This window comes from Cardiocondyla obscurior, linkage group LG04, assembly GCF_019399895.1.
Source record: "Cardiocondyla obscurior isolate alpha-2009 linkage group LG04, Cobs3.1, whole genome shotgun sequence".
NCBI lineage: Eukaryota > Metazoa > Arthropoda > Insecta > Hymenoptera > Formicidae > Cardiocondyla > Cardiocondyla obscurior.
Genome location: NC_091867.1, coordinates 4,782,405 through 4,805,159, shown reverse-complemented (window position 1 = coordinate 4,805,159; position 22,755 = coordinate 4,782,405). Strand labels below are relative to the sequence as shown.

The window sequence follows — 22,755 nt, the reverse complement described above, 5'->3', positions numbered from 1 at the left end:
ATACATATAGTTTTTGTTAATGTATTTTGTTAAATTAAATTTTTCTTCTTCACGGATGGAATATTTTAACTTATTTCGTTGTCATATTTAAAATAAATAATTTTTTGTTCTACATCATGCATATCTGGCACACATATCAAACATTTTTATCATAAGAAAAAATAGATTTACCGTTTTAAAATCTCCCTATGATACTTATCTGTGAAGGCTGACAAGAATAAATTGCACGCTTCTAAGCATTGCCGCGAGATTTACCCCTTATCGTCGAAAAGAGAATGGGTTCGACGTTTCCCGCATGCTCGCTTACTTGTTCGTGTCTCGAATACTATCAACGATCTCACGTATCATATAAAAAATTGTACCTCGGCCGCTCATTTGTCCCGGTTTGACGTCTTTGCTGATGGGCTCCGTTAGAAACTCTCATAGGGCTATCCTTCACATGCGAGCGAAATCGTAACGTATCCGCAATGAGCAGCAACGAGAGCTACTCAGGGCACCCCGGAGGGTTAGCTCGCGTATATAGAATCGTAGATTGCGATGCACCCGCGCGCGAGCGAGAATGAAGAAGCCATGTCGGATATAGGTACCAAGCTTTGACGTTTGATCCTGGCAACCGGGCGGAATTTCGCAAATTTTCCTCAGTCCGCGTGTAGCGTAGTGACACGATTACAGTATGAAATATAGCGCGCGACTAATAGTGCCGGCAATATTCGAAATATTTTACGGGAGTAGTGCTGATATTGTAGAGCTGAGCAATCGTCGAGTTATAATATGCTAAAAATTACCTTCGGCTTTTATAAAGCTATGAATTCTCGTAAAGTGTCTTTTCTATGCCTCGAGTACATCTTTAAAATATATTAAGTAATATCAATAATAAAATTAAATTAAAAATGCTAAATAAAAAAAAATTAAATTAAGTCGAAGAAGATATATTATGTAAAATTTTCAAATTATTAGATTTTCTTATAATATAATGTGCCAATTAAAAATTAATAAAAGCCTTAATTTTCTTACTTTCTGAGTGTCTGTATATATATTTAATTAAGCACACGTATACGTAATCGATTGATGATTAACTATATATATCCATGTGCACGTACGTATTATGTCCTAATAAGATTTTCTATTAACCTATTCTAGTAATGTATTTTAAGACAATCAACAAATCATTATTTCAATCTCTGATAGTTCCTTTTAAATATTTAATTACATAATTTATGTCGACGTGTGTAACAGAATTAGACTCACAAAAGAAGAAATTACCAATGGATACGTAATTATAACCAGCGAACCTCATCGAGTAGAAAAAAAGGAGAATATATAAAAAATTGTTTGTCCAAAATATAATCGCAACATAAAAAAAAAAAATTGCTGCGCACATTAGAATTATACATTAAATGTTAAAAAAAAAAAAATATGTGCACGATAAGTAATGAATTACTCGTTTGACGATTGCCCCGCCATTATTCGATGCTTTCCGAATGTTCACTTTCTTCTATTATCGGTGCACTCGCAAAAGTACAGTTAATTACGATCGCGCGTGCATTAATTACCGGAATGCGACGATCGTACGGCACTTTGCGCAGCACATCCCGGCATTAACCGAACAGGACCGTGTTCTTTGTTACACCGCGACGAGAGAACGATTGCGTGACAGATGTAGAATCGCGGCAAGGCTACAATCCGCCAGGCGCCCCGTAAATAAATCAAGTGTGCGAATTTTGAATGGTCAGAGGTTTTAAAAAGATCGTTGATATACAAACGCCGCGTGTGTACTAGGGGGTGATTAAATAATAAAACGCGAGGTTAATTACGATTGTCCATATTGATTAAACGCGATAGGCGCCCCATCGATCGGCCGAATGCGAAAGTAACGCTGATAACTACGACGATACTGCGTGATATGACGCGAATCGAGTTAACAGTTAATTAGGACTCGGCGTATATTTCCAGAAACGTGGAATCGATACGCGCAATACATCTCACAAATGTGTGAACCGTGCAAAATATGCACCGCTGGCAGCAACATGTATTACGGATAAGTGTTCGATATATCACGGTTTTTTTTTTTTTTTTTTTTTTTTTATTGGTTAAATTATTCGGTCCAATGATTTGCGTTCTCAATCCGGAAATAGCCGAGGGAATAAAAAGTGTTTAAAGCACGGCGCGATATATTCGAATCCGAGCGTCAAGGAAGTAACTTTATCGACCCGAATGTGGTAGCGGAACGATTTATAATTCTCATCGTCTATCGCGCTGATTTCCTTCTCGGGTAAATTGCACGAGATATCTACCTGAAATAACCGTCGCCTCAACACGCACGGTCAAACGTGCTGGCCGATGATCGTACGTACAGTAATGATCGCGTTCTCTTCTGGCACTTATCGCGACCGCGTTCCAGGTGATAATAACGCGACGAAGTAGCTCACGACACTGCTCGCCTCCACTCTCGTTGCGCGAATGGCAATAACGACGACTGTGCTGTATACAATAGCGCGTTGCAAAGTCGTAAGCCTCGAAACGGCGATGCATACTGATATATATGTATATATTTAACATATTAAAATATAACGCACGCTGAACGTTCCCGTTTTGCAAGCCGATCTTGACGTAAACGAATAAAACGAATTTATAATATAATAATTTGCGGCTACCCCTTTTAATTATTGATTACTTAATCGCGAGAAGTAAATAGAATTTAGCCTAGATCTGAAAATAAACTTTCGTCGGAGTTTCTTAGTTGGGCCGCTGTTAGAAATATCACTTTGACTTTTGAGCTCATTTATCAAATTATACTTCGTATCAAGATAGATTTTAGCCGAGCTCTTTGGCGAAAGGGCCGATTATATAAATGCAGTCGAAGTCCCCGTCAATCTCCGGAAGTTGGTTATTTATTAATGTAATCGATTATTTTTTATACGCGCGTATATTAAAAGCTGAGCCGTTTCGGATTTTAATCTATCGCGAAAATTATTATACAAGTGCTTGAAAGGGCACTATGGAATTTTTCGCTATGAAATTTTTCATCGACGCTTTATTCCCGCACCTACACCATTATATTCTTGCATTTTCGCGTGCTCACCAACATCGGGGATAAGCGGAAAAATGCCACAGCCAGGATCAAAGTCAATAAATTCGGGCAACAAACAGAATGCAATCTCCTAAAAGCTACGTTCGCGTTCGCAGCGAAATAAATATCTCGCGAGCGCCGGCCCGCTTCGAGATTCGGCCGAGGTTCAAGCCGGGCATTGCCAGTCGGGTTTCCGGTCGACCGTATCCTTTGGATCTTCCAGCGTCCATTTAAACTTCCACTTTGCTTGTCGTTATCGCGCCTGTAAACCTCTTCGCGCGCGGTTCGGCGGCGTCTCCGCGCTCAACAAAGCGAACGGGGAAAAAAGAACGAAGAAAGCGAGAAAGAAAAGCCCGAGGAGAGGAGCCGAAACGCAAGGGAGGGAATAAGAACGTTCAAAATGCGCTATTTTATCGTAGCTTCTCTGGCGGTTAAGCGTGCCCCGCGGGCGTCTGCCGTTAAGAAGACGAAAACGACAACGCCGGTAACTACAACGGCGATGAAACGTGCCGTTGGCCCCTGGTGTCCCGCGTGTGCTCGAAGCTACATGAAAATCCCATAGTCGTACGCTGGGCTGGGAGCACTCGTGGCGCGACAAAGACGGATAAAGGCGGAGTCGGCGAAAGGACCCCGAGAATTATTACAACGGCAAACGGGGGAGGAAAAGGGGGGATAGGTCGTGTCGTCGCCGCAGCAATACGGCGGGCGACGCAATTTGCACTTGTTGCCGTCAACACAGCCTGTGCATTAAGCTTTATTAAACCGGTGTGGCGAGTGTTTAATTTAAAATTACTTCCGGGATCGGCAAAGTCGACCGGGCGCCGTCATTCGCCAGAGAAATCCATCGAAATTGGATCACGCGCACGAGAAATAAAATCAATCTCGCCGGGCGTCAAGCACGGGACGAAACGCGAGAGGATATCGATCATGGTTAAGATCACTGCTCGTAGCCGGTGGTCTGATTAATTGACAGAATCGATCCTGTGGTCCGGCGAGTTTATGCGGCGAGCGTAAGCTGATTTCGGCTACATTGTTGCAGCCCGTGACAGCTCGGGATAGAAAAGCATTTAAACTGCTTAAGCAACCAATCGCGAGGCGAGTTTCTGCAGTTACAAATTTTCGGAAATAAAGCCGAGTTTTGTCGCGATGTAGAGAGGAATACGATGCGCCAACTCGAACTAAATTGTTCCCGCTGCACGTATAAATATTGTTAATTAAAAGCGCCGCGAGACAGCGAAATGTAGTCTGTCTCGATGGCTTCTATATCGCCGCGGGCGTTGTCATAGAGCAGTAGAAAATACAGTTGACTTTACTGCGGAAGCGAGCGGCGCACGTACGAGGCATCAAGCGAGAAAATGCTGCACTAGACACGTTCGAATGATGCACGTACAATAGGTGTAGTTGCGGTACACGTTGAACTGTCAGTAACAAAGTAGACCGACTGAGAGTAAACAGGCCGGGATTGTGAACTACAAAACTGCGCACACCCGTGAAATGCCCCGGTGCGATTAGAAGTGCGTTGATTTAAGCGCCAATTTCAGTGCCGCCGCATAGAATTTAGGTGTTTGATTTTACAAACCGACGTTGATAACAAGAAACAACGAAACAGCTGAGACTATCGTTCTCGCGTTTGAATTCCGTTCGCGTTATCCGCGGCCACGTTTTGCTCGAACGTCATATCAGTAGCACCGTTCGGCGTGATATGAACAATGCACCGTGATCGATCTTACAAATATCGCCTGGGAACTATCATTTTCCCAACTTTCCTTATCGTTGTAATATTAACTGCGCGTTGCATATATATAGTTTTCGTAGTATAGAAGGAAGTTCGCGTACGGCTGCGGCGTCGAGAAAAGTGAGAGAGGAGAAAGCAAGTCTGTAAAATCCGATTGCTACTGCCGAGAAAGCCAATATTCTACAACAAAATCGATACTCTAAATAAATATTGTTCGATAGGTACTCGAATTGACGGCGTATCTCCCGTTTGTCGCTGAAAGCCAATATTTATTTCGCTGGCCCGAGAAGCAAGAACTCCCCCGTCCCGCGCGCGCGCTCGCGCCGGAGACGCGCATATTACATATCCCGCAAAAAATTTCGCTGGATAAATATGTAACTATCGATATATCGAGCACGCGTGAGTATCGGATCGCGTGCAGATATTTTCGTCTGAAATATCTTTAGCGCGCGAAATGGCTCGATGTGGAAGCTCGCGGCTTCCATCGCGTAAGTAAAGTGGCGGTCACTCCTCCGTTAATAATACATGCGAGTTTTTTTAACTTGTTATTAAACTGTAAAAAAAAAACGCGATTTTATAGAGCATATAATATGTACCTTACTTTTTGCGCCCGTGCTGGAAAGTGGACAAGAGATCTTCTGGAAAACTTCGCAGCTGGCAGTAATATCTGGTAAAAGAAAAAGAAAAGAAAAAATTAGAAAAAAAATACAAAAAAAAAATACAGGCGGTGTTTAATCGTAAGACAAAGATGTACTTTTAGACGTGCAACAAAATGTATAATGTAGGTATTTGCACGCACGTGTTCGCACGCGCTTGTATATAAATTACGTATGAATCGTATGCATATATATTACATAAATTATATCTATTATTAATATAAATTTATTGTGACGTGATAATGTATTGGTTCGCGCAGCTGATGATGTCGGCAAGATATTCTTTATGTGGATCAACGTACACGATGCGTAGCATGTTCATTACAAGCGAATCTATGAACATTACCTCCGCACTGGTAGCGCATTAATGCGAGATAATGCTGATTTATGTGAAGCCTTACGGTTGAGTTTAGGTCGAGTTTGTGTCACGTATACCTCCATACATATATATCTCACTTGAAATATCGATCAAATGTGTTACCATCGGTTTTATCAGTTTCTTAGAGACTTTACACTAAAATCTATTAATCGGCGGTATTTAAAATAATGTCATTAATGAAATTACTTACTTATTTAAACTTGTCCGAAATTTTTATAAACGTGACATTAAAATGCACCAATTAATCTATTACTATTCTTAAAAATTTATATAAGGACAAATTACCTTTCTAATTACGATATATGCCGTATTCATTTCGTAATCTTTTCGGAAACTTTGTGGATATTAATGGGACGGTCTTTAAATCATTTACGATACCAGAATCTCGAAAAGCGAAGCGGTGGAGTTTGCCGCGTCCGTGACATATATCGCGATCGCAAGGATGGAAAATTGCTACGAAGGTTCGCAAAGAAAGGAACACCGTGGCAACGGAGATTGGCAGTGCGCCAAAGCGCAGCGATGTGACGGAGGAAAAGAGCCGTGCATCATTGATGATTCGGTTCTGATACCGCTTCCATTCTTCACAATGCAAGATGCATCGTTGGCTGCAAGTCTCGCGAGTTAACTTCGCGATGCATTGCAAAGCAAAAGGGCGGAAATCGGAATTCGTAATTCGATTACTGTATAAAATATACCGTTCGGGATCATACCGTCGAAATGAATCGCGCAACGAGTTCATAACGGGAATAAATTCAGCCATCCGGCATTCCGTATGTTATTGCCGCACTCGTGTCCGCGCGAAATCGAGCGAACAGCGTTGCAATCCGTTGACAATATTCGAAAAGCGCTCTTCATCCGTGCCAATTTTCGTGTTCGTTAATCGCGAGTTACGTCCCTCATCCGATTATGATTCGATACCCGTTGCAATTCCAGTCGCGCTTGACTATATAACACCACCGTCAGGTACCAAAAATTCATTGCTAGGCACTCGCGTCGTTTCGTGAAATAAAAACACCATCGCTTCTTTGCGTTTTATTAAACCTGGCGAGATATACCGGTATCCGCGTAGAGGAATTGCTCGATAGAGAACGGGTGACAGAGAGCAAAGGAGAAAGAGAGAACAAAAGAATTTAGAAACGATTGGAAACGTGAAGAGCAATCGGCCGGATAAGCATACCGGATAATATGCATTTCGCGGGGAAAGGAAGAGGGGAGGGAAAAAGAACGGGAAATAATGCAAAGTGTGCAACTGGCAAACGAGAGATACGGTGGCGAGCTGTCGGCACAGCTGTGACTGTTTCTGCTGTCGAGTGAATCGGTTTCTCTCGCCTACTATAATAACAAGAGATGAAGGAACAGTGGAATAGGGTCGTGATGCGACACCCTCGGAAATTAAACGTAACGACTCATGCAGTAAAAGCGCACAAAAGCATTGGGCTAGTATATATAAAGGAATTAATTTATGCGTCGAAGGATTAGTGCCTAACAGTAGAAGAAAATTAGAAAAGGATTTCTCTGAAGCTACAAATAAGACTGCAGCAGATTCTCGTGATGGTTTACATCGAAATAATTAAACTAAGTTCAATTATCTTAAAATAGAATCGATGTAATTGTGAAATAAGATGTTTGTAATTGAATTCATTGCTTAGGTATAATGGTTTTTGCAATGAAGCAAAATTAAATTCGAAGCAATTAATATTTAAGCAACTCTTTCCGCATTCGCTTTAATTATACTAGAATTGATTTTTCCGGCTTATTTGTCTAAAGTAGAATGCCGAGTATAATATATTTAAATAATTAGAACTCGTTGAATGCATTAAAAATTGATAATGAGCGATTGAATGATACAAAATTAAGTATCTGCATGTAGAAGGCAAAATACATTAATTTTAAAACGAAATAAATAATAGATAACGTACAAAATTTAGTTACGAAATACACGTAATTGTCTATGAATAAAAATAAGATAAATTTCTAGAAGACGAATGCTATTTGCACTTCATATCGCGATTGAAAAATGCAGGAAATCAATTCGCAATTTTAATGGAGATGCAGTGAATTAAATAGTAGGTAGGAAATAATTCATGATGTACTTTGTGCGCCTGATATTCCATGCCGTTGCGATCGCCGAGATTCCGCTGTCCTCGGAACCGCGACGTGGACGATTAAGAAAACTCGATATTCAAATCAATTGCTACCATCTCCCCCCATTGCCGTAAACTACCGGCGCCCTCGTAAATTCGACGGAATCCAAACCGCGTGAAAATCTTAGCGCGTATAATCGTGCATATTATGCGCTAAGTATTACGACGGCGGGATATGCAGGACTTTCCTCGTAAAGCATTCTTATGCACGAGCTAGTTCTCGCATTAGCGTTAAAAACTGGGCACAAAGGTGCCACGGTGTTCGAAAGTCACGTTTGTCGACATGCATTTATTCGGGGACTCATTGTCATGGTACACAGCCGGGTACTGCCGTGTAAAAAAAAAGCACTTCGCTCTTCGTCGCGAGCCCCGACGCGGGTTTAATTTCCGCTTTTAATATATTTGCCTTAGTGAAAAAAAGGGAAGGGGAAAAAGGGGGAGTAAGAGGACATAAATGACAGCTAATGAAGTGCGAACGACTAAAGTGTTTTAGTTATTGCGAATGTAATCAGGAAGTCCCGTCGTCTCGAAGAGTTTTCAATTCCGGGGTGGAATTCTACTTTATCGTAGCGCTGTAATTAGGACAGAGATTATTACAACTGCGGCGTACACAATAATGCGACGTCTCGACCCACCGACAGCAAATTACGAAACTCTGAACTCTGGAAGTAAACTCTGGCCGGTCCGATATGGAAGATCCTGGCACCAGGACCGAGTTTACTTTGGCGCTCTAAAGTACCACAACTCTCGCAACCCGCCTATGAAATAGCATATTATAATAACTTATCGTTAATTTCGGCCTGCTTTGCCGCGTAACTTTCGTAACGGAAAACCGTCCGTAGCGCCGAGGTAACGTTAAGCAGCCAGATCGATTTTCTATATCGATAGAAAACAGACGTGCGCGTTAACTTGATATCAAGAAAGTTAACGTAATCTCTCGTGCAGCCTGTGCTATCGTATAAACGCGGCGTATCGCATTAATGCACCGTCTCTTCTTAATTTATCCTCTAATCAAGCGACGTCTTCATTCGGAGGATAATCCCCAGATACTGTCTTCGTCTAAGCCTGCCTATGTTGCCTATGAGGTTAATTAACAAAATTACCAGACGCGCCCGCGGAGCGCGAATTTATCATAACACGTAGAAGCGCAATCCCGGTGTAATTTAATCAACGTGTGGCGCGGCAACGAGTAACGAAACACGTACTTATCGCGCACAAGTCGTATTATTTCAAGGTTCCAAGGTGAAGCCTCGGGGATAAAGGAGCCGGAATAATCCCGCCCCCTTATATGTACGTTCCATCGGAGACGCATTACTTACGCCACATTAATCCCAAGGAGCCGAAGAGGGTCGCTTTTTGCGCCGGAGTTTTATGCCGGGTAAATCACGCTACAAAAATTGCACCCACTCCCGCGTCGCGTCTAAACGCAAAAGCGCTGTCGCGCTTTAACGCAACATATCGTTCGATTCGATGGTTTATCGACAACTGTAACCCGCGTGTAGCAAAACGCATGCACAATTACATGTGTTTCCCTCGTTCGCGCTGTCTGCAACGCGGATCACCGATGTTTATGAGCCCGGAAACTGGCTGTACATGGGTGGTCCACACACGATATGCTAATCGCGGTTTTACGAACCTTTTGAAGTGATAACACATATTACCCGTGCCTAATAAAAAAAAAATACCGATTTAAATTTCATAATTATCATTTTTCGCCAGGTAAAATTGGATTACCAAATTAAACTCGGTATTAAACGGACACGATAATGGATCGATGCAAGTTAAACAAGTTTTCGTTGCAGTGAATGGCATTGAAATTCGATATCGTCAAATTTAGTAGTAATTGATAGTAATCGTATATTGAATTGCTAGTAAATTGGCAATCCAATACGTGAATCTCGCGGCTAGATCTCGCGGAAACAAATACAAAAATTGTTAAAAATTGAATTTAAAAAAAAAAAAAGCGTGACAAGCTGTAAATTAGAGATTTGAAGTGCGCCCGACGACCTATAAAAAAAAAAAATAATAATAATAATCCAATGGCACTTGAATGGTTTCGGGACATTATTTTAGAATTAAAAAATTTTTTTTAATTAACAAACCAGTGCAATTTATCGATTGAAAATCGGTAGAAGAGTCAAGTTTTAGATATAAAATGTTATTTGACAAGTCTTGGCACAGTAAAAATACAAAATAGCGCGCATTTCAGGATTGTTGTAAAACGAAACAACATGCGCATGGGGGTGAGAAAATTCTCGAGATTATTACAGGATTCAAAGGAGTCTGCTCACAAAGGAGAGAATGCAAGAGAGCGTGTACCTAATGCTATTCGCGATATCAGACACGACAACATATTCATCGTTCAATGTACTTCGTGCTGCTTTACATACTTGCTGCATTACGACATGTGAACGCGCATCTATATCGAAACATGGGCAAGGAATTTCAGACTCGTACGCAAATACCGAATTTCTGGCGTATCGTCTAGTTCATCGGGAAGAGAATCGTGTCATTAAACAAATCGCACCCTATTTCTGATGCGAAACCTCGCTTAATGATTTCGTGCCATAGTCAGTTTCGTGACCGCACTGTTCAATCATCGAATAGCTTCGAATTTCGTTGACCGATGCCAGGTAGGCAAAGCGTTCTACAAATGTACCCAAGATTCATTCACGCAGCCGATGTATAGAAGCACACAATTTAAAAATTAAAATTCTTACTTAATTGAAAAAAAAAGTTAAAAAAATAAAACTTAAGAATGTAGATTTTATATACGATTCAACATTACTTCAATATAAAGAAATGATAATCTTTGAACTTCTTAAACTGTATTCAATTTCAAATATTTTCTTTTCAATTTTAGACCTTTTATTTAAAGATTATTACATCCTTCAAGTTGATATGCAAAAAGAAAATTTTGAAAGAAACGTTTTAAAACGACATTATTCGTAGAAGACTCGCATAAAAGGAAGATAGCTTTGCTATAGCGAGTCTGCGGAGATCGAATATGATTCCTTAAGAGAATCGGGTTCGATTAAGAATGAGTCTTGGCGGGGGTGAGTCTCTCCTCTCTCGTCTCACATCCCCTCGAACCCCATAAATATGGGATCGCTCGATTTTAAATGAAGCACTCAGCCGAGATTTCCCCGATCGCGTTAATGGTCCTGCCACTTTACTATTCTTCCACCGAATTTAACGCAAACCCCATTGTCCTTTTGGCCGCATCGTAAAATGCTAATTTGTGGCAACTGGCGCTTGAATGAATGAGATAGACGCGGACGACGAACAAGTGACAATCGTTAGAATCGCAATCGAGGAAATCCTCGAAAAGGCTATCGATCCTCATGCTCTTGTGCGCAAGCATACATTTGCACGAACGCGCGCGTGTGTGTATGTGTGTTTGTAGAAATCACGTGCCTATGCGGGCAATCGTGGAAGGTGCTCTCGTGCGACCGCTACCATGGCGGACGGCGTTGCTGGCCGAGGCCTGCACCATGTTCGAAATAACACTTCGGATTGACATTAGATATCAGTGAGGCTGGTCACGCACGGGCAATGTGCCTACTACGGCGGGGTCGAGCCCGCGACAAGTAAATTTTAATTGAGGCACGGATTTCTCATTTTGTCTCGTAGTTTGTTGCGTGCGCTCACAGAGGCTTCCAAACACATTCATTTTTGAAGAGACAACTGTGTCACAATAGCCGGCGTCGCCGATATAAATATATATTATTTTTTTAAACACAATCGCAGAAATCTAATACAAGAAAAATGTTGACATTTTTTTCATTTTGCGTTCAAGATTCGCATTATTCCCCGTTTTAAATTACTTTTTTATTGAAGCAAAATCGATTTTTAGAAGACCCGGAGCTAAATAAACGAAATTGACGGGAAAAGGAGGGGAGGGGGGAGGAAGCTTCGTTCATCCTATTTTTGATGTAAAGGCAATATTGTCAAATACATTAGAGAATCTTTTATTGACAGAAATACGATATTGATGGAGCGGCCTGTACATCCAACGAACTCTCCGCACGATATCGTGGCTAATTACATTTGCACGACGCTAGTATCCAATATACGATGTCTCCTATCATTTTTATCTAATTATCGAGTTATTAAGTTACCACCCGCCCTTCGAGGAAATTCTCAGACACGAGAGACGAGCGCAACGCGATCTACACGATACTACAACGATTTCCCCTTCCCATCAAGGTCTGGGCGCCCAATAAAAGAGTTTATCGAGGTATCGTTCGAAAGATAAAATTGAAAACCCAGCTCCTCCTCCCAACCGTACCATCGAAATGGTCGTTCAATATCGACAGTCTACTCTACCTACTTGGCGCGACACAGTCGACGGGGAAGTTGTGCAGGAGTGAGGCGCACCATATTTTACGACAATCAAAAGTTCGCCGATGGAATCTTCCCGATCGTAAACAGCGTAACGACGCTCGGGTCAAAATTTATCGCAAATTAGTTTCGTATCTGTGCGTTTTACGTGTGCGGCATGCGGTAAAAGAATATAAGTCGCGAGCGCTACGGGCGCATTATTCTTCTTATTATTTCTTCTTATCGATCCGTAATTCGGCCCTAAATATTCCGAAAGCGTAAAGTGTAATGCATCGAGCGGGTATAAAAGCTACCGGGGGGTGCTTTCTTCGGGCCATCTGACGGCACGGACGAAGACGTTTCACGCGAATAAAGAAATAATAACCCCACCGTTTTTATTTCACTGCTCCTTCCGACTTTGTACGGTCTCTTTTAACTCTCCGCCAGAGATATACGAGCGCTTGACAGGTTACGAATCGCCGAGAATAGCCAGCATGTTTTAGAGGGTTATGAATATTCCATTCTGCGTTGCGTGGGCAATTAGCGGAAGAAAAATTGCCAATACCGTGACGCTACTGCCTGCCGAATAACAAAGCGTCGTAATTCAGAAAAAAAAAAAAAAAAAAAGAGTACTGCGTACGGAGGACCAGCTGATAGAACGTTCGTGTTCCGTCTCGTAAATATTCATTTAATCTGATCTAATCTGTATGAACATATTCCGCGCCTTGCGTAATTGCCGGCGAAATTGCAAATCGATATCTAAATGGCCCGACCCCCTTTGTAGCAGTAAGCATTGCGCAGTATATATCCACGTATATCGAGATAATAGAGGGAAAACGTCGGGGATAGAACCAAAGAGACCGAAGGGAAACGACGACGAAACAGCCGGCCGGAATTACACTGGCGGGGGAGGAAGGGAAAAAGACGTGTTACCCAAACGGACCGTGATCCGACGTCGGGGATATCTATTACGCTCGAAACCAGACTTCGGCTTCCGCGTGTATTATCGATTCACGTCGCTCCGTCAATTACCCATCTTATAGAGCGGAACGCGCGGAATCGACAACTGGATTCAGTTAGGTATATAATCCGTCCACCGGCAAGTGACATTGATATTCCTGGCGCGTGAGTAATTCGTGCGCCCGCTAAGTGTTGAGCGATCTGTCCCGCGCATAAACGACAAACGACGTAACGAGCGTAGAATCAAATTAAAACGCAATGACGCTTCACCTCGGCTTCTCATTAACCGTTCGCGCCGGTATGATTCGCCTACCGCGCGACCCGACCCCCTTCGCCGGAGCGTGATAATAATGAATCATCCGTGAAATTATTTTGTCCTTTAAATACGATTATAATACGCCGGTGCGTATGCAAATTTCTCGCTACACTGGAAACAGGGGTTAAATCGACTCCGGCTGATTGTGCAAAATCTGTTACACAGAGCAAGTTAGCCCGAATCGGGTCACTGAATAGCCATTCGCTTTGCAACTCGCTTTCATCGGTATTTGCATATTTTTGTCAAAGAATGTGCAGATAAAAAAGAATAATAATAATAACGTAGATATCGGATAAATAATTTTTCGATAAATTTCCCTCGAGAAACATTGTTGATATATTCGTTTAGCAAGTGACTTACGGTAAACGCGCGGAAAATTCAGGTAAATCAATGCAGCGATATAAGACAGAAGTTGTATCTACATTTCCCAGGAACGATACGTAACTCGGAGTGACGAAGGTCCGTCTCGTTGCACGGGGGAGAGGGAAGGAAGGAAAATTGGCCCAAATCCACGAATTTCAAATGGGTCGTGCCGAGTCGTCGTGAGATCCCTTTCGTGGCTCGTTTCCACATGTGTGGAATATCGTCGGCCAGACGGGTTTTCCCCGAGTACGTGAGGCGGCGGGCAAAGGAAATTGCGGTAGAGCCGGAAACCAAAGCAATGCTGAAATTCGTGCAATACCACGCCCCAGCAACGCATCTAATAACAATACTTGCATTAGGTCATGTGCCCCCGATGTAGACAGCCAGAGAGATGCGGCTTAATGTAGCGCATTCGCGTTCGTTGTTTCGTCTCGCGCTGTTTGAATGTAGACGAAGCACGGTGCCTCTTGTTTCAGGGCGCTCGAATTAAATATGCACAGACGGTGTCACTTTTGTGCCATTCAAGAACGAAACGGCGGAATTATGCACGGCGCGTAAACCGTTCGGATTGCCCTTTTGTTCGATGCTCGGTCACGCGATAGTTTTAATTCATTTATCTGAGAAACGGGATTGAAACTTGCATTCCGGGATCGAAACTGATGACGGGGGAATATCTCCCGATGGCAGCCGGATTCGAGGAATAGCCCGATACAATTCGATATGAACGTCGATAACGCGCCGGCGAGTACAACGCGGTGGTAACACGTTTACGCAGCAAGATGGGCAAACAGAAAATTGTACCGGCGGTGCAACTGTTTAAACTATCGTATTCGCTGAGTGCACAGCTCCGATTAATCCGAAGGGCGCTTCAAAAACACTGCCGAAACACAATGTACATTTTTTTTTTTACCCCCGATAATCGTGCAAATCCCTGCTGCGAGCGATGCATCAGGAATTTTTCCGACTGAAATTTTCATGCGATACCGGCGAAAAAATTTATATCGCAAAGAACTTGTAGCCGTAGTAAACGTGATTGATATAAAAAGTATTACGCGTACACTTCCACTATAATAAGCTATTCATGACATGTTAATTTGTAATCGACAAAACTGTTCTGAATTTTTTTTTCCCTTCCCTGCCCCCTTCTCTTTCGTTTTTTAATTCTGTCGTGAATGTATGGCCATTTAACGAAGGCAGTTCCATATCGGAAAAATGACGAATGAGTCGCTGTGGCGGAAATTCGCCGCAGAAATTATCCTGAAATTATTACGACTTCAATTTCGGTATACTTCTGCACGCGGCGGAGTGAATTATGATCTCAAGACGTGCATATAAATTATACGATATCGTTAAATGTGCAAACGCACGCGCACGAATACGCATGTACGTACACACGCGCCGTAAAGCCTCTGCCGCATCGGATACGGTAAACTCCGCTTGCAATCTCCCGATAAATTGTTTTAAGTGGATTACCAGCGCGGGTCTCTCGGAGAACTCTACACGGCGATATTAACGACGGTGGAGCAACGACGAGAGAGAGAGAAAGAGAGAGTTACGATAAATCACACAATTGTTCGGCGAAATCTCTCCAGTATAAGATGCTAGGCGAGAAATGCGTTTCATCATCACCGCCGTCAAATATTCCGATCGCGCGAGACGGTTTGCGAGGTGACCGTGAATCTGATACAGGCAATATTTTAACGTAATGACGCTGCGTAAGATGCATATATAACCGTAAAGCCGCGGCGGGGTATAATAAAGCATAAAGAGACGGACATTATCGCTAAACGCATCGATATTATTGCGACTATACAGTTTTCATTATTGCGCTGTCACTCTCGCGTCGCGACGTCGCTCGCCCCCGTTTGAATATTATTGTTGCGACATTATGAATGCGAGAGCGTGATATCGCTTCGTTATTATTACGGGTCCACTTGGACGATGCGCATACTATCGAGCGCCGAAGGAGAATGCCGACGGTAACGCGGGCTCTATATACGGGACTATATTCCTCATGAATGTGAACGCCGGTGTTAGACTACGGAATATGCAGAGGGGGGTGGGTACCGGCCGCAATAAGTTCTCGCCGCGGAATCGTATCGAACGTGGATCCATTTATCAGGCCACCGACTTGATCGCAGGGCGCAAACAGATGGTATTCCGTTCTCGATACGCGCCCGCCCGGGCTCGAAGGTTGACTGCACCTGACCGGACGGCACGGCGGACACGCGTGATCGCGTGTATTTGCCCGATTACGCTACGTGTCACGTTTACGAACACACGAGCAGGCAAATAGATATATCGCCGCGGGCACGAGAGCGCAGCGCGCCGCCCTCTCGATAGAAATCTTCTGGTCTTTATCAGAGAGAAGCTCTACCGTCGCGAACAAAAATTTCGCCGCGATTCCTCTCGGAATATGGAATAACCGCGCGCCGGTCGTTCGATGACGTATCGCACGTCGCGGGAAGAACCGCGGGAGATAAACCGCGACGATATTCTACGGCGCGGTAAGGAATTCTAAATATTCTACGGGTCTTATTTATACGAAGTTGAAAACGTGAGTAGCCCGCGCGCGCGGGACAGCCGCGCAACACTTATCGGGGCCGGTGGCGTGTTTCAAGTCTCGCAAGAAATTGAAGCGCGGCGAAAATAAAAGACATCCGATCATGCACGATAAAAATGTCCGATAAGTACGGTCTACTTGCGACACGAAGGGTGAAGTGACAGAGAAACTTTCTGCGGATGCTATATTTTATCGGGGTCAAACCCCGCGACCGTATCTATTTTTCGCGCGGTTTATATTGTTAAGTCGGTGCGATGACTGAAAAACACGTTCATCTTTCAGAATTAAGTATCTCGGAGATACACGATACATCCACTTTAAACAGTTGGGCATAGATTTTTTTTTCTTTTTTTTTCTCTCTTTTTTTTTTACCGTTGCTCGCGAAAAGATTGCCATTAATAAAACAAGCCTTTCGGGCGCCGTACTGCACGACGAGTAAAGCTCACTCGCGAGTCAGTGCGCGCCGGCCGTTTCTAATCTCGAGCGGACAACGCGGGGGTGTCTGGCCGTGGAAATGGTAATTTATCCGTCGACCTCGCTTACGCGCGTGTACGTAACATGTAGAAGCGGGCAACCTTGCCGTGTACCTCGTATGCTCGATTAATCATTTAGCTGCCTAATGGCCTCTGTGAGATTCGGCGCGTACATGAGACAAAGTGACGACGTGGGGTACATTTTGACAGCCGGGCACGTTATTCCGTGTGGCGGACAGTCTCTCTTTCCGAAACAACAGCGATCCTTTCGGTCTCACGCGAGGGTAACGTCAACGGGAAGGTTCGAAGCGAGCGTTCGGTTCTGATCGAATTCTTACACAAGGGAGGCGAGTCGTGACGGTGGGACGTCGACGTTATCGCCACGGCGGTACCGAATAGGGCGATAAAGTCTGGGATGGAATGAGTAGAGACGACAAGAGGACGTGAAAGGGGGAGGGATAGAGTAGGGAAGTATCGCCGATGTCGGCCCTATGACGAACTGAAGAAAGAGGAAAAGTGAATGGCTAGGCGAAATGGACGAGCCGCTCGGGGGAGGGGAAGGTATTTCTCGTAACCGGGAAAAACGATGCCGGGGGGTTGTTTGCGTGTCACCGTTACATTTATTGGCAGCAGATACGATGATGCGACAGATCGTTAGGGAGAGAAACCTTAAATAGACAGTCTTTCACGCTACCCACGGCTCACCCCGCTCGCAGAGGGAAGATGAGGCGAAAGAACAGGATGAAGGGGAACGTAGAAACGGATAGCGGGCAGGGGGAGAAGAGGAGGCGGCGGGTGGAGTTTATGCGGCGTTGATAACGGATGAAAAATGGAGAGTCACGGGTCCTGATTAGAATCGAGAATATGAATCGGCCCTTTCGATCGTCAATATTCATGGACGCGGCAACGCTTCGGGCAAAATTCTCAGTTAAATAGAAAAAAAAAAAAAGAGAAAAAAAAAGAGTTTAGGTGCCGAGGAAACAATCAAACGGACGCGCTTCTGTACGGCGTACAAAGCAATTAAAGATAGAGAATGCAGAAATCTATGACAATATGCGCCAGTGATCGATGAACGATAATTTAAAGGATGAGAAGCAGATGTGCGCTTAAACTATTTATAGAGCGCGATTAACAAGTATAACGAGATTAACTTTATCGCGTAGAATCGAAAATATTAAATTACGCCATGACAGGTAATAATCGGCGCAAACAATCGTTTTAAATTTACCATTATCAATCTATCAACTTATCAAAAGTGTAAAGACTCTTAGGGGAAAATTATCACATATGTACCCATATATTACGATGTTCAGTTTTATCGTAAGTGCTTAATAAGTAATTTAACGGTTAGACTACGTTACAGCGAATCGATCCCGATTAAAAAGAGCACGAAAATACGAGCTGTTTTGAGCGCGCTGGGCAACAGATCAAATGTTGAATATCGTCGGGAATTAATTAACGCTTCCCAATCAACTGCTTGCTTACTGCAACGAGCGAATGGAGTGCTTTTAACGTGTTTCTCATGCAGAAAATTTGTTTCAATTTATTTACACTTACAATGTGAGCACGACGATCCTAATTTTACATTGGTACGAAACGTTTGCGAATCTGCCGATGCGATGTAGTTCAAGGCAAACGAGCGTAACGTTCGCAGTTTGCCTCTTCGCTATTACGTTGTTCGGCCTGGCACCTATCCCTCTACTATATCCCTGGTGATATTGTGTCATTCGGTGTCATTCGACGCTGCTATTGAATGTTTACGAAAATGTTTAACGGTGTTTTTGATGCAAACAAGAAGCTCGGCGCAACACGAGTGTTTTGTATTTCAAAAAAACTTATAAAATTCTAAACGCGCGTTGATCGCGAAAGGAAACTGCTCCATTTTATTAATATAAACTAATCGGTCAATTTTTTTCATTAGCGATGTCAATTAAGGTTGAAATTTACAATAAAAAAAAAAGAGAAAAAAAAAAGATTTTTTTTTAAGTAGCAATAATTAAATTTTCAAAAGACTTTTGTCGCGAGAAATTTTCAGCCTTATTGTTAAAAGCTTTGTAACGATTTCCGACGGAATACTAACGTACGAAGTTATGGTTTTTGTTACTCCGTATTTCATGCTAAAACTCAAGGAAATTACGGCTAGCGTGGTAATGAATTATTGTACGTCGGAAACACTATTGTAAGACCGAAACTTGGAAATTGTAAAGTTGAAGATTGCAGAACATAGTCTCTGCTTACTTAGAGTAATGTATGCTACAACTACAAACAAATGGAGGCATTAATTGACACGAATAATGAAATAATGCTTTATGGCACATTTGCTTTTAATTCCATGTTTTTAATTGGGCACTAATAAATTTTTTGGATATGTATTTAAAAATTTCAATTGCTTTAATGATGTAGAAATAACAGAATATTACTATACTAGAGATTACGGAGCGCGCACTTCGCACGTGTCGTTACATTTGGACATTAGTTAATTATATTAATTTTTTAGGGATAATTACAATTGAATGATTTACGATTGACAGTCTGATGCCAATTCACTTACAATTGTATCTTCTGGTTAGGTTAAAGTGGGTTATTTTCCATCCTTCCATCCTTCCTTCCTTCCTTCCTTCCTCCTTCCTTCCTTCCTTCCTTCCTGTCTTTCGTTGCAGTATTCCGGATTATCCTGACGTCTTATAGCACTTCAAATCACTCGACGCTATATTACACTGCTCTGCTTTTTTTTTATGATCGCGATCACTAATCACTAACACTATCACTCGAGAGACGAACGACCGGAAGAATGACGGTGGATTATCGCGGCGATTTTTTACGTTTAAAATTAAGAAGCGCGACGAACGATCATTTGTTGCTGAAATTTACACTCTCAATATTCGTGGCGTTGTTTGCTTTCACCGGGTATCTTCACTCGAGTCGTCCTCGAGCTCGAGACAGAAAACTGGCCGCGATATTAAGCGAGGTCCAAAAGTCACCAGTTTGAAACGGAATGAGAACCACGGCCGCGACGAAGAAGACGGGCGAGGTGCGGAGCTCCTCCTGCTCCGAGAATGACGGTTACCGGAACCTGCCGACGAAAATTTTAATGCGAGCCGGTCGGAAATGCCCGAAGCGAAGTAATACAACGTCGGACGTTTCGTGCACTCCGCTCGCTACGTAACCTATCTTTTCCGAAGCACTTTTTCCGAGGGACGAAACGGAGCACTGTACGATGAGTAGAACGACTCGGAGTGCAAAAAATGATCGTTCGTTTTCGAGTCGACGACGTCGACACTGATTCGTATGAGACACTTCCTATCCGCGGTAGAAAATACGCGTAGTTGCGGAGCGATTAGCAAACACGTCTTCGCGACCGGAGCCTCCGCGACTAGACTGAAATGACCGTTAGAGATTTCGGCCGTTGGAGGAAGTGAGAACCACGGAGAGAGTGAGACAGTCGATAGGTCCGATCGTCGATTGAACGCTGTCCTCGAGCGGAGTTCGCGGAAGCGTCCAGGCTAGACGCCAAGTTGATTTGTTTACGTTTTTTTTACGTGCTCGGCGAGCTCGACGAGCAAAAATAACTGGCGTTTTTTCGCGACTCCGAGAACAGCTGTCACTTTCCAGCTCCCAAATCGTTGTCGTTATAAAACTCTTGCTCGAACGAGTTTAAAAAATAATCTAATAATCCGAATATTTTTCTGTTTCGTATAGATTTATATTTCTTAAAAAAAATCATACATGGTAACATTGGTAGCTGACGTTTACTCTCGCTTACCACGAAGCGAGTCAAGCGATAAAACCAATCAACGTCGCGAAAAAGCGCCAAAAATTAACATATAATTCACGCGTAACGCCGATTTTTTAGATAAGATTTAATTACGCTTAAAAAATATACGCTTAAAAAATATTATAATAAATTAGTGTTTGTAATATTAATATAGAAACTTTGTAAACAAATGATTACAAAATTATTCGTCGAGCGACATTTTCTGTCTCGACTTTGATTTTTAGAAACAAAGAAATTAGCGTATTAGTTTTCATGAAGAAGAGAATTCACGTCAATCAGGAAATAAAATTGCAGTACTGCGCGAAGAAAATTGCCTTCAACTCGTCCGTGATTTCCTAGCGGGGTCACATAAAATATTACTCGGCAGATATACCGCAAGATTCCTCGTATCCACGAACTCGAGACGCAATGTCAGGCTGAAAGCGCACCTAACTTTCCGGCAGGTAAAGCACAACAGACACGGATCATTAACGATGCATGCAAAGATTTCTCCTGGGATTCGATATCTCTTTTGCATTATTTCGTACTCGCAGGATTCTCGTATACTATTGCAGGTGTTAATCGGCGATCTGTGTATAGAATTTTTAACGAATGCGGAAAACGCTCGGGACTTCGAATTTATTCGCCCCCTTCGCCTCGGGCTTCTATGTAATGGCGGGGGTAGGAGAAAAAAATGGGACAGAAGCGATTTACCGACCTATTGCCAAGAGTTTATTTCACGGGAATCTGCCGTGGCTGGGTTTAATTAGATCGACCGTGGAAAGCCGAAGAAACGCTTAAGTCTCATTTGTAAGTGCACCGTTATTTCTCAGCGGTCAGTATACAAAAGCTCGTTTCCAGGCAAGATCACGTGCTCGCACGGAACTCTTCTACGGTACGTAAAAAAAAAGCGGGGAAAATCTGGAAGATAGGCGGCTAAAGCGGCGTAAAATTTTGTACGATTGCGCATTAGACATGCAAGCCAATTAAAACACTCTCGAATATGACGCGACTATGAATAAGTACCGGCATTGGCGATAAATCATTGTTCTCGCGTCTTACACGCAACATCGTGCAGGGGGTTTTTTTCTCTCTCTCTCTCTCTCTCTGTCTCTCTATTTTTCTTCTACCGATAATCCCGGCTTCAGTGCATTTCATTAAATATACGATTTAGCGGGCGGGGTAACGAGACTGTTATTTTCAATGAAAAAGCTTGAAAACTTGCAACGCGCGGAATCTGGACGCGGGACTTCTGTTGCACGGCCTTAATTGCAACGGCTGCAGCTGAAATGCATGAAAAGTAGCCAGCGTAAGAATTGGAATGGTATTTTACATTGTGACGTGACGGGGGTAATTTGCATTGTAATGTAAGTCAATTATCGCGTGCTCCGTAACTCACGAACGTGTACACGCTACTGATCTCGGGGTTTGTACACGGCCCTTCCTTGCGGGATTACTAGAAATGCACAGAGGCAGCTGCTTCCATCGCCCTCCTGTTCGAAATGTTACACTCAAGGGGAATATAGGTGATTGGAGTGCATCCCCCAAAGCTACACACGGACTGTCCATGATTGAAATTATCGGATACAAAATGAACAAGAACGGTGGGAATACCGTTTTCGGTTACAATTTCGCGACACATTTCTGGATGATACAAAATTATCACATGAAATATCTGCACACCTGCGATGGTATAAAACCACGTCTCGAAAATGAGACGTAATATCAATTAATCAAATAATAAAAAATTTACATTTAATTAACGTCTATCCGAATGATTGATTTAACCAATTGGAAGCTTAGCTAAAAATAGTTAATTTATCGGTAATAGAATACGAAAACGTATATATTTTATAGAACGTATTTTTATATTGTATATATTAATGTAAAATTCTACTTCTGTGGCCGTTAATATAATTAACGTTTAAATTAAAAAATTTTTATTTCAAACATTAGTTATTTAAAAAGTTAAAAATGAGTCGCTAAGTATATTACAGAGAAACAGAGAGACATAACGCG

At 42.7% G+C, this 22,755-nt stretch overlaps 1 protein-coding gene across 5 annotated transcripts in view; it reads right to left on the bottom strand.

Annotated features, from left to right (window-relative positions):
• Positions 1–22,755, bottom strand: part of Kek5 (kekkon 5) — a 188,598-nt gene that overhangs the window by 107,869 nt on the left and 57,974 nt on the right. For 3 of the 5 annotated variants that reach the window (XR_011545579.1, XM_070654835.1, XM_070654837.1), the window contains exon 2: positions 5,407–5,472. The exons of 1 other annotated variant lie outside the window; for it this stretch is intronic. The gene's annotated coding sequence lies outside the window, so the exon portion shown is untranslated. Of the gene's footprint in view, positions 1–5,401; positions 5,473–22,755 lie in introns of all 5 variants that reach the window. One more of the 5 variants, XM_070654836.1, reaches the window with a different exon arrangement.